General features: G+C 40.2%; 1 protein-coding gene across 2 annotated transcripts in view; it reads left to right on the top strand.

The window, feature by feature from the left end:
• The first annotated feature begins 3,017 nt into the window (after nucleotides 1-3,017).
• Nucleotides 3,018-11,539, top strand: part of AZI2 (5-azacytidine induced 2) — a 26,350-nt gene continuing 17,828 nt past the window's right edge. Inside the window, exon 1 of one of the 2 annotated variants that reach the window (XM_057375718.1) lies at nucleotides 3,018-3,249. The gene's annotated coding sequence lies outside the window, so the exon portion shown is untranslated. The remainder of the gene's footprint in view (nucleotides 3,250-11,539) is intronic. The other variant, XM_057375717.1, reaches the window with a different exon arrangement.

The following is an 11,539-nucleotide window of genomic DNA, read 5'->3' as shown; positions in this document are numbered from 1 at the left end:
ATTTAATATTACTTATACTAAAACAAAAAACCTATGTTTAATTGCTGATCAGTGGGTTGTTTTTTTTCATGACAGAATTTTTATTTTTTCTCTTTTGTAGTAAAACAGTCTTCCCATGAATCTGAAAAACAAATAATGGAATCAGTTCCTTTGAGGAACACACCTGTTTGACRGGTAGTGAAACCGGAATGTATTTAGTATTGAAAAGTTACTAGGCTCAGTTAAAGACACACCTTTTTACACCGGACATTCTGGCACACATCCTTGTGGCCAYCTGTTGTGGTGAATTATTTGCAAAAGTTTGAAAAGATCTGAGACTTAGCTTTGGTGGGGTTTTCTTGTTTTGTTTTAAAAGTCCAGAATTCRGGTTCTGCAGGCTTCTGCTTGTGCCAAGCAATATATTTCCTTTGTATGTTCTTAACATGTGCTGGGMTTAGGATGTCAAACTGAAGTACAGGGAAATGTCTTGCTAATTAGATGATAATTCYTGATAGCTTCCAAGCTCTAGGCTGGACATCTTACAAACAGCTGTGTAGCAACATGATGGTGTTACAGGAAAAATCTGTCAATCTAATGGAAAAATCGTTCATTTTTATATTCCACAGTTGTTCAACAGAAAAAAAAAGCATCCCCATATGCAGCTGAACTATGTAAGGTTTGCACTTACTAATTAGCTTTTTAATCCATACCCTATTCTAGTATTTCTGTACAAATGGGGTGATAACAAATTCATTTTTATCTCTTCAGAAATCAATTTTTCTTTCAGAAAAAATAACTGACACCATGAACTGTTGTCTACCTAAATATTCAAAATTTGATAGAAAAAAACCAAACAAAACCAGACCGTCTACTACAGGAAAATCCTGACATTAATTTTAATATCACTGTCTTTAAGCTGGATTTAAATGTGTGGCATCAGGTTTTACAATACTGGCCACTGTTTGGGGCTGTTTTTTGTTTAACTATTCTGTAGATAGGATGTCAACTGTATTTTAATGGGAAAATATTACAAATTAAGACATGATTAAAAATAAATGTGATAATTAGTCTGTGAATGCTATCTACAAAAATAGTGGACACATTTGATAGCCCAAATCCTTATGTGCTTTCCTTCTGGATTTCATATTGGCACAGTTTCAAATCCATGTTAATTTATGTAGTAAGACCTCTGTTCTGTAACTTAATGATGTGCAAACACGTTTGTATCCATGTCATACAAATTATTACAAAGAAATGTTAACTTGGAAATAGTATTTTTTGCCCTTCAGCTGAAGGRCACTGCTTTTGGGAAGAAATACAGTGGAAAACAGCATTGTAATACTTTAGCTCATAAAATAGAAAGAAGTTAACACATAACATAAACTTCTGGTGAACATCTTAGTAAYGGTAGTATGTTACAAAGTTTTTAAGAAGTTGCTTTGAGGTCTGTGAGCCTGATTAATGGAGAACTTGTGGTTTCGATTTTTAAATGAGATTCTTGTCCAAATAACAATTCCCTACCCACAGCATGGGTCCTATCTCCATTTGGTCTTTAAGTATTTAAGGAGCACACAATATTGCAATACTTTTCCATATATAGATCAATTTAGCATGTTAGTATACTTCCCTTGCTCCAGCTGACTTTGTGGCATAGTTGCCAAAAGCCCCTTGGGACTTGGCTGAAGAACTCTCACAACATAAAAGCAAACTGCTTGTTTTTTTAGCCGGAAAGGAAACTCCTGTTAGTTATAAATTAGTCTTGAACAGCACAGCTGCTCTTCCCTGTAGATCTCCATTAGACTTGTTGAATCAGCTTGCTTTTATTCCCCATAACAGAGGTCCTGATCTGCAATTTATTCTTGCTTCATTTTGACCTTGGCTGAAGAACAAAAGCTGTGTTTTTGGCAGATGAGGTTACATGTAATGATCTCGTCACCCCGGTGTAGCAACAGAGCGTTCACTGCCTTTCACCTCTGCCTCTGGCTTGGTGGGAGGGTGGGGGTAATAAATAAAAAAAAAAAAATATGGATGTAAAATGATGGTAAATGTTACCCCGTGTCTCACTAGCTCTTCAGCTGTGTGCAGGTGTAACTTCTCAAGAAGCTGGAAAGAGTTTGAAGAATGTGAACTGGATGGGGTCCTTTCCTGAGGAGCACTTGAAGCAAGCTGAGGGCAGCTCCCATTAAAAGTCACTGATCTTTATGCTTTGCTACAGCCTTATTTTGAATGATGGCAGCGAGCTTGGTGAGCTTCAGAAGAGGGAGAAGGGGGGAGTTTTAGTTGCTGGCTCCTTGTGGCGATGCCCAATGGTGCTGGAAGAGGGCTGACAGGCAGCACATCTGTGCCCTTGTCAGGTGAGTGAAGCGTTATGTCCAGTTRTGGGYTCCTCAGTACAAGAAAGACAAGGAGCTAYTGGAGAGGGTCAATGAAGGCTAAAAATATGATCAGGGGTCGGGAACATGTCTCTCGTAAGGAGAGATCGTGGGAGCTCGGCCTATTTAGTCTGGACAAGAGATGCCTGAGAGGGGATCTCACCAGCGCATGTAAGTATCTCAAATGCGGCTATCAAGAGGATGGTGCCAGAATCTTTTTGCTGGTGCCCAGCGACAGGACGGGATGCAGCGGCCATAAACTAAAACATGGGGAAGCACTTATTCATGCTGACGGCAGCAGAGCACTGGAACAGGCTGACCAGGGAAGTCGCGGAGACTCCCTCTCTGAAGGCATTCCAAACCGACCTGGATGCGTTCGAGATGGCCCTGCTTTGGCAGGGGTGTCGGCCTGGATGATCGCTAGAGGTCCTTCCATCTCTAACAATTCTRTGATTCTGCSAGACYATTACAGGTGCGAACACAAACCGGAATCAGCTGCCAGGCCGCTCAGGGGCGGCAGCAGCACCACCCACAGCAGGGCGGAGCCGGCTTTCGGCAGCGCTTCCCGAGGTGCCCGGCTGGCCGGGTGTCGGCCCGCTTGCACGCCGGGATTTGCAGTCCGCTCTTCCCTTCCTGGTCAGAGGCGGGGCCGCCTCTCTCCTTCCGGTGTGGGCGCGCACCCGTTGGCGGGGCCGGCGAGCGGCGTTTGTTGACTTCCCCGGCGGCGGCGGGGGCGGCGCCCAGCCCCGGGAATTCCCCGCGGTGGCGGAGGCCGAAGCCGCGGCCGGGGCGATGGGCTCCCGAGGGGGCCCGAGCGGAGACCGSGAGGGGCGGCGCTGCCTCCCCGCCGAGCTGAGCGCCCGCCGCTGACCCGCCCGGCCGAGCGGGGCCCGCACAGGTTGGTGCTGGCGCGGGGGGCGGGACGCGGAGCGGCCCCGGCCGGGACTCCCCGGGGCTGCTGAGCGGCTTCGTGCCCCGTGGAAGGGGTGTGGCTCGCCCTGGAAAAAGAGGCTGGTCTTTAGTTTCTGTTCCTAAAATCTTCGTCCTTGTACAATCCCAGAATTGCTGGGTTTGGAAGGGAGATCAGGGTCCAACCCTCCCTGAAAAGGCAGGGCTACCTCGAGCAGGTTACAGGTGACACAGGAACGCGTCCAGGTGGGTTTTGAATTACTCCAGAGAGGGACCACGACCTCCCCGATCAGCATGTTCCAGGACTCTTCCTCCCTCAAGTAAAGTTCTTCCTCGTGTTGAGGTGGAACTTCTTGAGTTTGAGAAGGAGCAGACTCGGTCTTGTCCCCTGTCTTAGCCAGTCATTCCTTGGCCGGAATAAGGGAATCATCCCGTGTGGGGACTCTGAGCAGGGCAAGCAGGTACCGCTACCAAGCTGGGGGTGGGCCTCGAGCAGGCAGTCAGRCTAGTTACAAAGCTGCACCTAGTCAAGGTGAAAAACTGGGTGTGTTCTTGGAGCTGCAGTTTGTGCCTTGGTGCAGGGAGAATCTGGCAAAGAAAATGAGTCAAGTAGGACTTGGGACGTGAAAATGGAAACGTGGTGGAATAGTGGAGCAGACATGAAAACAGGTACTGCAGGCCGTGTTAGTTTGGAAGAAGGGAGTGTAGGTATAAGTTGAGGTAGTTTATATAATAGTGGTGCTTTAAACTTTTAAGAAATTTCATCTTTAAATGCATGTGTTTCTCCTGGTAGGGAAAATACCATTATCTCCTTAAATAAATTGGTCCCCTAGCARCTTAGAAGTGAGAGAGTGTGTCAGCTGTTCCAGTGAGTGCTTTTAGGAGCTTATTGTTTCTTAAGGAATTTCCGCACTGTCTTACACTGTATGTATGCAATAAAATCAGTGTACTAGAAGCAAACTCTGGAAAAATTGGAGTTGGGGGAGAATTATTGCCAGGATAGTCAAGTCTGCTGTGCGCTTCAARGGTCAGTTTCTCTTTCGAGACAGTTTTCTGGGAAATGCTGTTTTGGACTGTGGGAAACATGTAATTTCCTGGGTAGTGGTGTGTGATCAGATGCTACTGCTGCTAATAATCCAAGTTATCTGTTGCCACATCTACTTTAGAATTTTGGTAATTCTACTAGAATTACTGTAGAAACCTAAAGAAATCTAAGATTATGACTGCTTTTTGTTCTTTGAATAATTGGTGTTTAACTACAGGACGTTTGTTAGAAGTGTTTATCAGATAATTTTGCTATAACTTAAGTAGATGACTATTGCCCGAAATTTTAAGAACTATTTTTTCATCTAAACTCTCAGTGATGTCAGAAGGCAGAAAACACTGGTTGACTGAACTCTAGGTCAGTTTATATGAGGGACTGAGCCACTTCCTCCCCCCAAAAAACATATTTTTGCTAAAATTGGCAATTTTTCAGAACCTTGTGTGTTGCGTTAGCTGTTTAGAAAAGTGTAAGGTGACCATTGGCCAAGTACCAGCTAGATTATGTTTTATGGTGAAACTTTAATGGTAAAAATTTTCTTCAAAAAGAGCAAAGAGAGTGAAGTAACATGTTTGTGCAGCAAAAATGAGTAATGAATTAGAGATAAAGACTGTCTAAATTTCAAGTATTATAGTTTAGTTTTGAGTATATCTCTGTTTTCTAAAGGGCCCTTAAAAGGTGGGGAAAGTGTAAAAATTACTGGTCAAATACATGTAGTGTACTCAGGGCAGAGAAAGAATAATTTCATCTCACAACAYTGGAAAACCATAGAGTTTGCATACAGTTAGAAATCCAGTAACATTTGTATTATTTCAATAGATGCATTGAATTGAAGATTGTGCACTATGACTATAAAATGTTAAATGTGGGTTGCCTACTTAGGAAGGTGGATATTGGCCAGACTCACATGACTCACATGAAGCCGGGGAAAGTGTCAGGCATCAGTCACAGTTCAACCTTTCATACCTTTTCTTTACATCACACAAATACCACGAGCTCTTTTTACCTATTTCTGATTGGTYGCAAATCTSTGTYTCTTGTTGTAAAATGTCAGCACACRGTTGACATTCCTCAACTTTCTCTCTTTCAAAGTTGATTGTCTATAATATCCAAGGCCACAGCTGCAGAGGCTGCTTGCAGCCTCTTGCTGGCTTTCCACAAGTGGAAGCTTCCTTGGAMAGAGTGTAGACCTGTCACTGCACATGCTATCCATATCTGGCTTCTTTAGAACAGAATTTGAAGAGAACAAGAGAACATGTATAAGGAAACAGGATAAAATGCAATGTCTGTTTACCTTTCGATACAAGCTTTCATTCTTTCATAGGGATTCCCTAGACAGAGGAAGTCCATATTGAATAAAACAGTGATAATGAGATCCAGTTTGCTAAAATGACGATTATAGGATTAGCAAAAAGGACAGGGTAGTAACCACCTTGGTAGGAATCAGTGGGGAATTCTGCTGAAGGAGACTCCTTGTGTGTGTGTTATCCATGGTTCTCTTCGGAATCAGTCTTAATGTTTTTGATAAATGTTTGAACTATAATTAAATGTTTGAGCTATAATTGCATTAATTAACTAATTTACATCATTATACATAGTTTTTATGTGATTTTCTTAGTGTATGAAATCATAGATGCAACTAAAAATTTGACAGAACATTTGGGGAGAGGAGATTAAGTTTGAGAGGGTAAGTGAAGCATAAGCAGCTTGAACATTCTAAGTCACCCACTTAGAAGCTGCTAAGTGGAACTTACAATCAGATGACCAGGTTTGTCTGAAATATTGCAATGTAAATCTGAATATAGAATTTTAGAAGACAGCCCAAGTTGARAAGGACCTGGGAAGACCACGTGGTCCAACTTTTTGGGTAAAAGGGAGCCTGGATGAGATTTGCTGGTACCCTGTCTAGTTGTCTTGGACACCTACAGATATTACGTTGATGTGTTTCGGGATGACCAAGGGCCATCAGTGAGAGTCACTTTCCTTCCAGTAGCTGTAACAGGTGAGGCACATTTCCAGTTGAATTTAAAGTTAATGAAATTTCATAAGGCTTATCACTGAACTTGTGAATTTACTGAATGTTAATTAATCTGGCACTTTCATTGAGTAGAAGGGRGCTTATGACTGGGAGGTCGACCTGCTGTTTGGTTTGCAAAACAAAATATGGAAAAAATTGCATAKCAAACCCTCTAAACTTTTGGAATTAGTTATTCATTATAAACATTTTGAAATGGGAAGGAATGAACACCAAAATCAGGGTTTTCCAGTAACCTTTTAAGATATTTATATTTGGCGCTAGAAATGTTCAACAGCCAAAAGCCGTCTTGCTCCTACTTGTATTTCTTTGACARTACTGCTCTTAATTAGTTTCAACACTAAATGTAATAGTTTAATAAACAGGATTATATGATGCTGAGAGGATAATATTTTATTGACTCCTACTTCTGGGTTTTTATTTTTCCCCTTTTCAGGTAGTTGTCAGGGAAAGTGATTGTGACAGCATCCACAGGATTGCAGATTGAATATATTGCTTGAGGATGCATAAGGTTTGCARATTAGCAGTGGAGATACTGGAGTCTGACACTGTTCAGGGAAAGTAAAATTTATCAAGCACTGTTCTCATAAAATAGGCTTTTTATTGCTTTTCTACTTCTTGTGAGAATAGATTATTTATTTTTAAAAGCTTGAGATTGAAAAAAWTTGGCTGTTGTACCTAAAGTGATTTTGCTTGGCTTTTCTAGCTTACTCACATGTTCAGGATAGATGAACTACAGTGATCTGGTGGATGAGCTTGGAGACWGCTTTCATTTCCTGAAGGCAAAAAAACGAAAGTGCTCTGGAGTCTGATGTAGCTCCTGTGCTGAAACAGCACTGAGTGCCCKGAGGCGGCCGGGCTGTGCCCCTGTGTGCAGGGACTGTGTGGGAGAGTGTTGGGCCTGTGGACTTTGTCCATGYTGAAGGGTGAACAGTGGCAAAAGTAGCACACACACTGAGATGTGTGTGAACTTTTTTTTCTTTAAAAATGGAGCAAGTATGTGTAAAAAGTGATGGCTTTCTCTGTAGAACAGTTTGTTCACAACTGGAATCAAAGAGAGCCTAAGATTTCTGAAGAGGAGATGCAAAATGATGAATGAAAGAGACTGGAAGTCTTGCTTGTTTTAATACCTTGTATGATATGCTCCAAGTATTGTGTGGAGTTTTTGATGCTGGCTGCAGGAATTCTSTATTGTTCCTTGCTGTACTGAAGTGTCTTTTTTTAAAAGAAAAARWAMWGYWYTKYTKWWWYKAARTTGAGAGCTTTAATATGCTTACTCAAGACTCCTGTGGTTCAAAGGCATTTCTTGAATTTWAAGTTTTATTTTTATATATACATGTGTGTATGTATATCTTTCTATGTAAAGCAAGATAAACCAGTACAAAAATTACGTTCTTAACAGTTGGAAACATACTACCATTATTAAGTCAAACCMCTTGAGTCTGGAAGGTAAACAGTAAAACAACCATCTTGAAATTATTTGCATTTGACGTTTGGAAGTATTTTGAACATTGTTCTGTTCTCTTTCAAATCAACGGTTAGGCCAAAATGGGAATCTGCTTCATACTGGGAAAAATTTAATATAATCCTGCTTTTACTATTTCTTCTGATCTGAGAATAAGATTAGCATTTCAAACTACAGAGATGTGTTTATGCAGTAGTCTGTTTGCTATTAGAGCCTCTGCATCCCATGTTCCTCATATGTAGAATGTGTTTTATGTTTAACTGCCTCCCATGGTGTTAATGAGTAGTACTTATAAAGCTCTGTAAAGAGAAAAGCTGTTTTTCTGCCAAGCATTAGTAGGATACAGGAAAATGCTCTTTTTCTCAAGGTATTTATTATATTAAATCAAAGCTGTTCTGTAACCTATRTTGAGCATCAATGAACAACAGAAGTGGTTCCTGTAAACTCTTCCTCACATTATGTGAAAGAGAACTTAAATGGTGCCACCTCTTCAAACTCATGTATAAACAGGGAACGTAATTAGTCCTGCTAGAACTTAATACTGTGTCCTGTCAACAGTGTGTTCAGGTTGGGCTTTTTGTTCGTTTGTTGTTTAATACAACCAGTAGTACTGATACTCACTCAATGTCTTTATTTTTGGACATGAAGATTAAATTAAACTCCTTTTGAGTAGGCTACTTCGTGTGCCAGTCATTCTAAAGCGTAAATGCAATACTTTTGTCTCAGGCAAAGTGTTTAGCTASTGTGCTGAAGTAAAGGGAGTAAAATGTAAAGTGTTAGGGAGACCTTTCTCAGGATGATGGGATGTGTGGTAAATGGGAGTGTAAAGCTTGCTTTAAGGAGGCCAAGATGGACATGGATTGTATTCATAGACATTAACTTGTCAGTATATTTCTTCAAATATTTTAGTGAGAAATCTTTCACTTGAACTGGTTACTAGTACAGATCTATATAGTACAGAATATCTCATGAACTGCAACCCCAGAGAGGTCAAAATTCACTCAGGTGCTTCAGAGTGACAGCTCTGGGGCATTTGCAGCAGTGCATACAAGCATGGCTTTACATTAAGAGAAGTCAAACAGATTAAAACAGGGCTTAAGTGGTTGGACTTGCTGAGCCATCTTGCAAGCCCTTCTGGCACCCTTCTGCCAGATCCAAGGAGTCGTAACTTGTGGAATAATCCAAACGCTTCTTTGTTGCTTGCAGCTAATATTTTTTAAATGAGGTAATAGTGGAGAATCTAAATTTTGATTCATGTTTTTGAGTGAAATTAGAGACTACAGCTGTAGTTGGGGATTTCTTACAGATATAGCCCCTTTTTGTATCCTAAGTGTTTCTCTCTGTCCTGACAGCAAAAAAAGCTGGGTGAGCTGTACATTGCACCATGGCCTTTATAGTATTGCTGATCCTGAACTGTTTAATGGCAGTTTGTCATCACTTAGTATGCAATACCGTTTTCTGAGCTGTTAYTGTGGGTGTAGAAATTTAGAAAAGTGTGCAAACRAAATCCTTCTGAATTATGTGGAATKATATGCTTCTCTTCTAAAAAATMTCCAGTTCTGGCTTAGAGAGCGGCATCAGAAAATCCAAGTTGAATAATCCTATAAACTAAATGAGATCTTTCAAAGAAAAAAATGCAACTGATATTCTTAGCAGGTACCAGTTAAACATGTGTCTGAATTTATAAAATAGTATTTGTGTATGCTGAGTSTTCTTTGGAAGGAGTTTCTCTCTTGGAAGCTCTTAAAGGCACTTCTGGTTAACAAAATGCRGAATAAATATGGTCTTCTGATGTTGTCTCCTCTTTTCCCATATTGCCATCTCCTGGTAGAACTGATGAGTGCAAGAAATATGGAATTTATGATGCCCAGGTTTAGGAGCCATAGAGAAGCATGGGGACAAAGATCTATTTTATGTACAAGGTCACAAATTTGCTGCTTCCYTCGAGAGATAATGATAAGCTGTGACACTTCTTTAACAACATTTTAGTCAAGTGTTCGGAGAAAAGGAGATGTGTTGCCTTGAGAAGGCAAGCTCTTGGGAATTTGATGAGATGGGTGAGAAGAGTTGCAGGGCCTTTGGTGAAATGGGGGAGGATAAGCTGGTGTGTTATGCTCATCTTGGAAGACAAAATGAGCAATTCCTTCAGTCAGTTAATGCAGTTTGAATGATGTGGTGCTTTTAGTCAAGGTYACCTTGTGCATGAAGTGATACTGTTCTTACAATGAAAAGGAACCAAACCTTTTTTGCAGGGCTCTTTCTACTTAATTATCATAGAAAACACAAAATATTCAAGGCAGAAAAACAAATAAGGGAAGCTTAGACTACTTTTTTTTTTTGTCAGAATGCACCAAACAATATACAAGGCATCTATTCACCTCCTGAACATAACCATTAAAAGGAGTTCAGTTTTGGTTTRTAGTGCTTTTTTAGTTTTTCACTGTTGAAATTCCACTCCTGTCTTATTTAGTATAAATGAGCTGTCGCAGTTTTTTATCATATTGTCTAACTGGCTTGGAGCAAATTGAGACAAATGGGTTAACAGCACCACTGTTCAGGAGTAGATGTACTACARCTCTTCATAATGCTGCACTCTGTAAGTGTTCTGTTGCTAGCATGGTGAGAGAAATGTGACCATATAGACAAGCTTCAGGCCTTTACTTCTTATAATCTATAATCAAATGGAAGTCTAGTTTGAATTTAAATAGCAAATACACAGGAGAAGCCGCATTTGTGGCTGTGGGGCTTTTCTGCACTAATGCCTTCRTTTTCTGCAAAGTTCTGCAGATCCAAGTCAGTTTTGTGTTGAAGTAAGTTTTTCCTGCAGTACAAAAAACTGTCTTCATTATGCTCAGTTCTTTCATTCTGGCATTTCTGTTGGTTCATTACCTAATCAGGAATCTAAGGATTTGTTGAAGGGGGTAAAAAATAAGTCTGCTTTTCATAGAATCACATCAGTAGTTTGTTTAAAGGGTGTGTAGCATTTCTTCATATTGCACAGAAATGCAAGGAATCTTGATTTTCATAACTAAATGAGATGTGTCTTTGGTTGGTTCCTTTTCAGTTTTGGGGGTTGGCTTGTTTTTAAATAAACTCCAAAACTTGTTCCTGATAACTAGTAAGTTAAGGRAGATGGATTTGGGGATTTTCCCTTGAAATCTAGTGCTTAAGAAAAGATACAGAATTTCTTTAAGATGTTATTTTCTTATTGGATGTTTTGCTGTGCTTACGTGATGTAGGTTGTAACAAAAACTCATTTGTAACTGCATTTGTCATTCAGGTGGCTTTGCCTGGTACTTTAGGGTGACAGTTCACTAAGGGTCAGATTATCGACAGTTTTCTCCATGCATATTAAGGCAGGTCATGTTACTGAGCATGTTTTCATTTGCATATTTTGAGCCCAAAATTACTGTAATTGTTGTTCTTTTTCCTGGAAAGAATAGATACTCATGCAATCTTTTTAAGGACAAATGCAAGTGTACTTCAAGATTCCATTTTAAAGTTTGGGAAAAATATAAGTATTTGCATTCAGAAATGAAGGAACTCTGGCACTTGTGCTCAGGAGCCATGGTAGGTAGTTGATTTGTTGAAATTATACTTTCTTTTACTGCTCAGTGCTGGCTTGCAAAAACTCGGATACAATATTCCTTTGGAGTTCATATAGTTGGTACCAGCCAAATTCTATATTGGTGTTAAGACTTARTAAAAATGAATTTGAGGGTTCATAAATCTGATAT

This window comes from Malurus melanocephalus, unplaced genomic scaffold, assembly GCF_030028575.1.
Source record: "Malurus melanocephalus ecotype Western Australia unplaced genomic scaffold, MMel_1.1 scaffold_256, whole genome shotgun sequence".
NCBI lineage: Eukaryota > Metazoa > Chordata > Aves > Passeriformes > Maluridae > Malurus > Malurus melanocephalus.
This window is presented reverse-complemented; position numbering and strand designations above follow the sequence as displayed.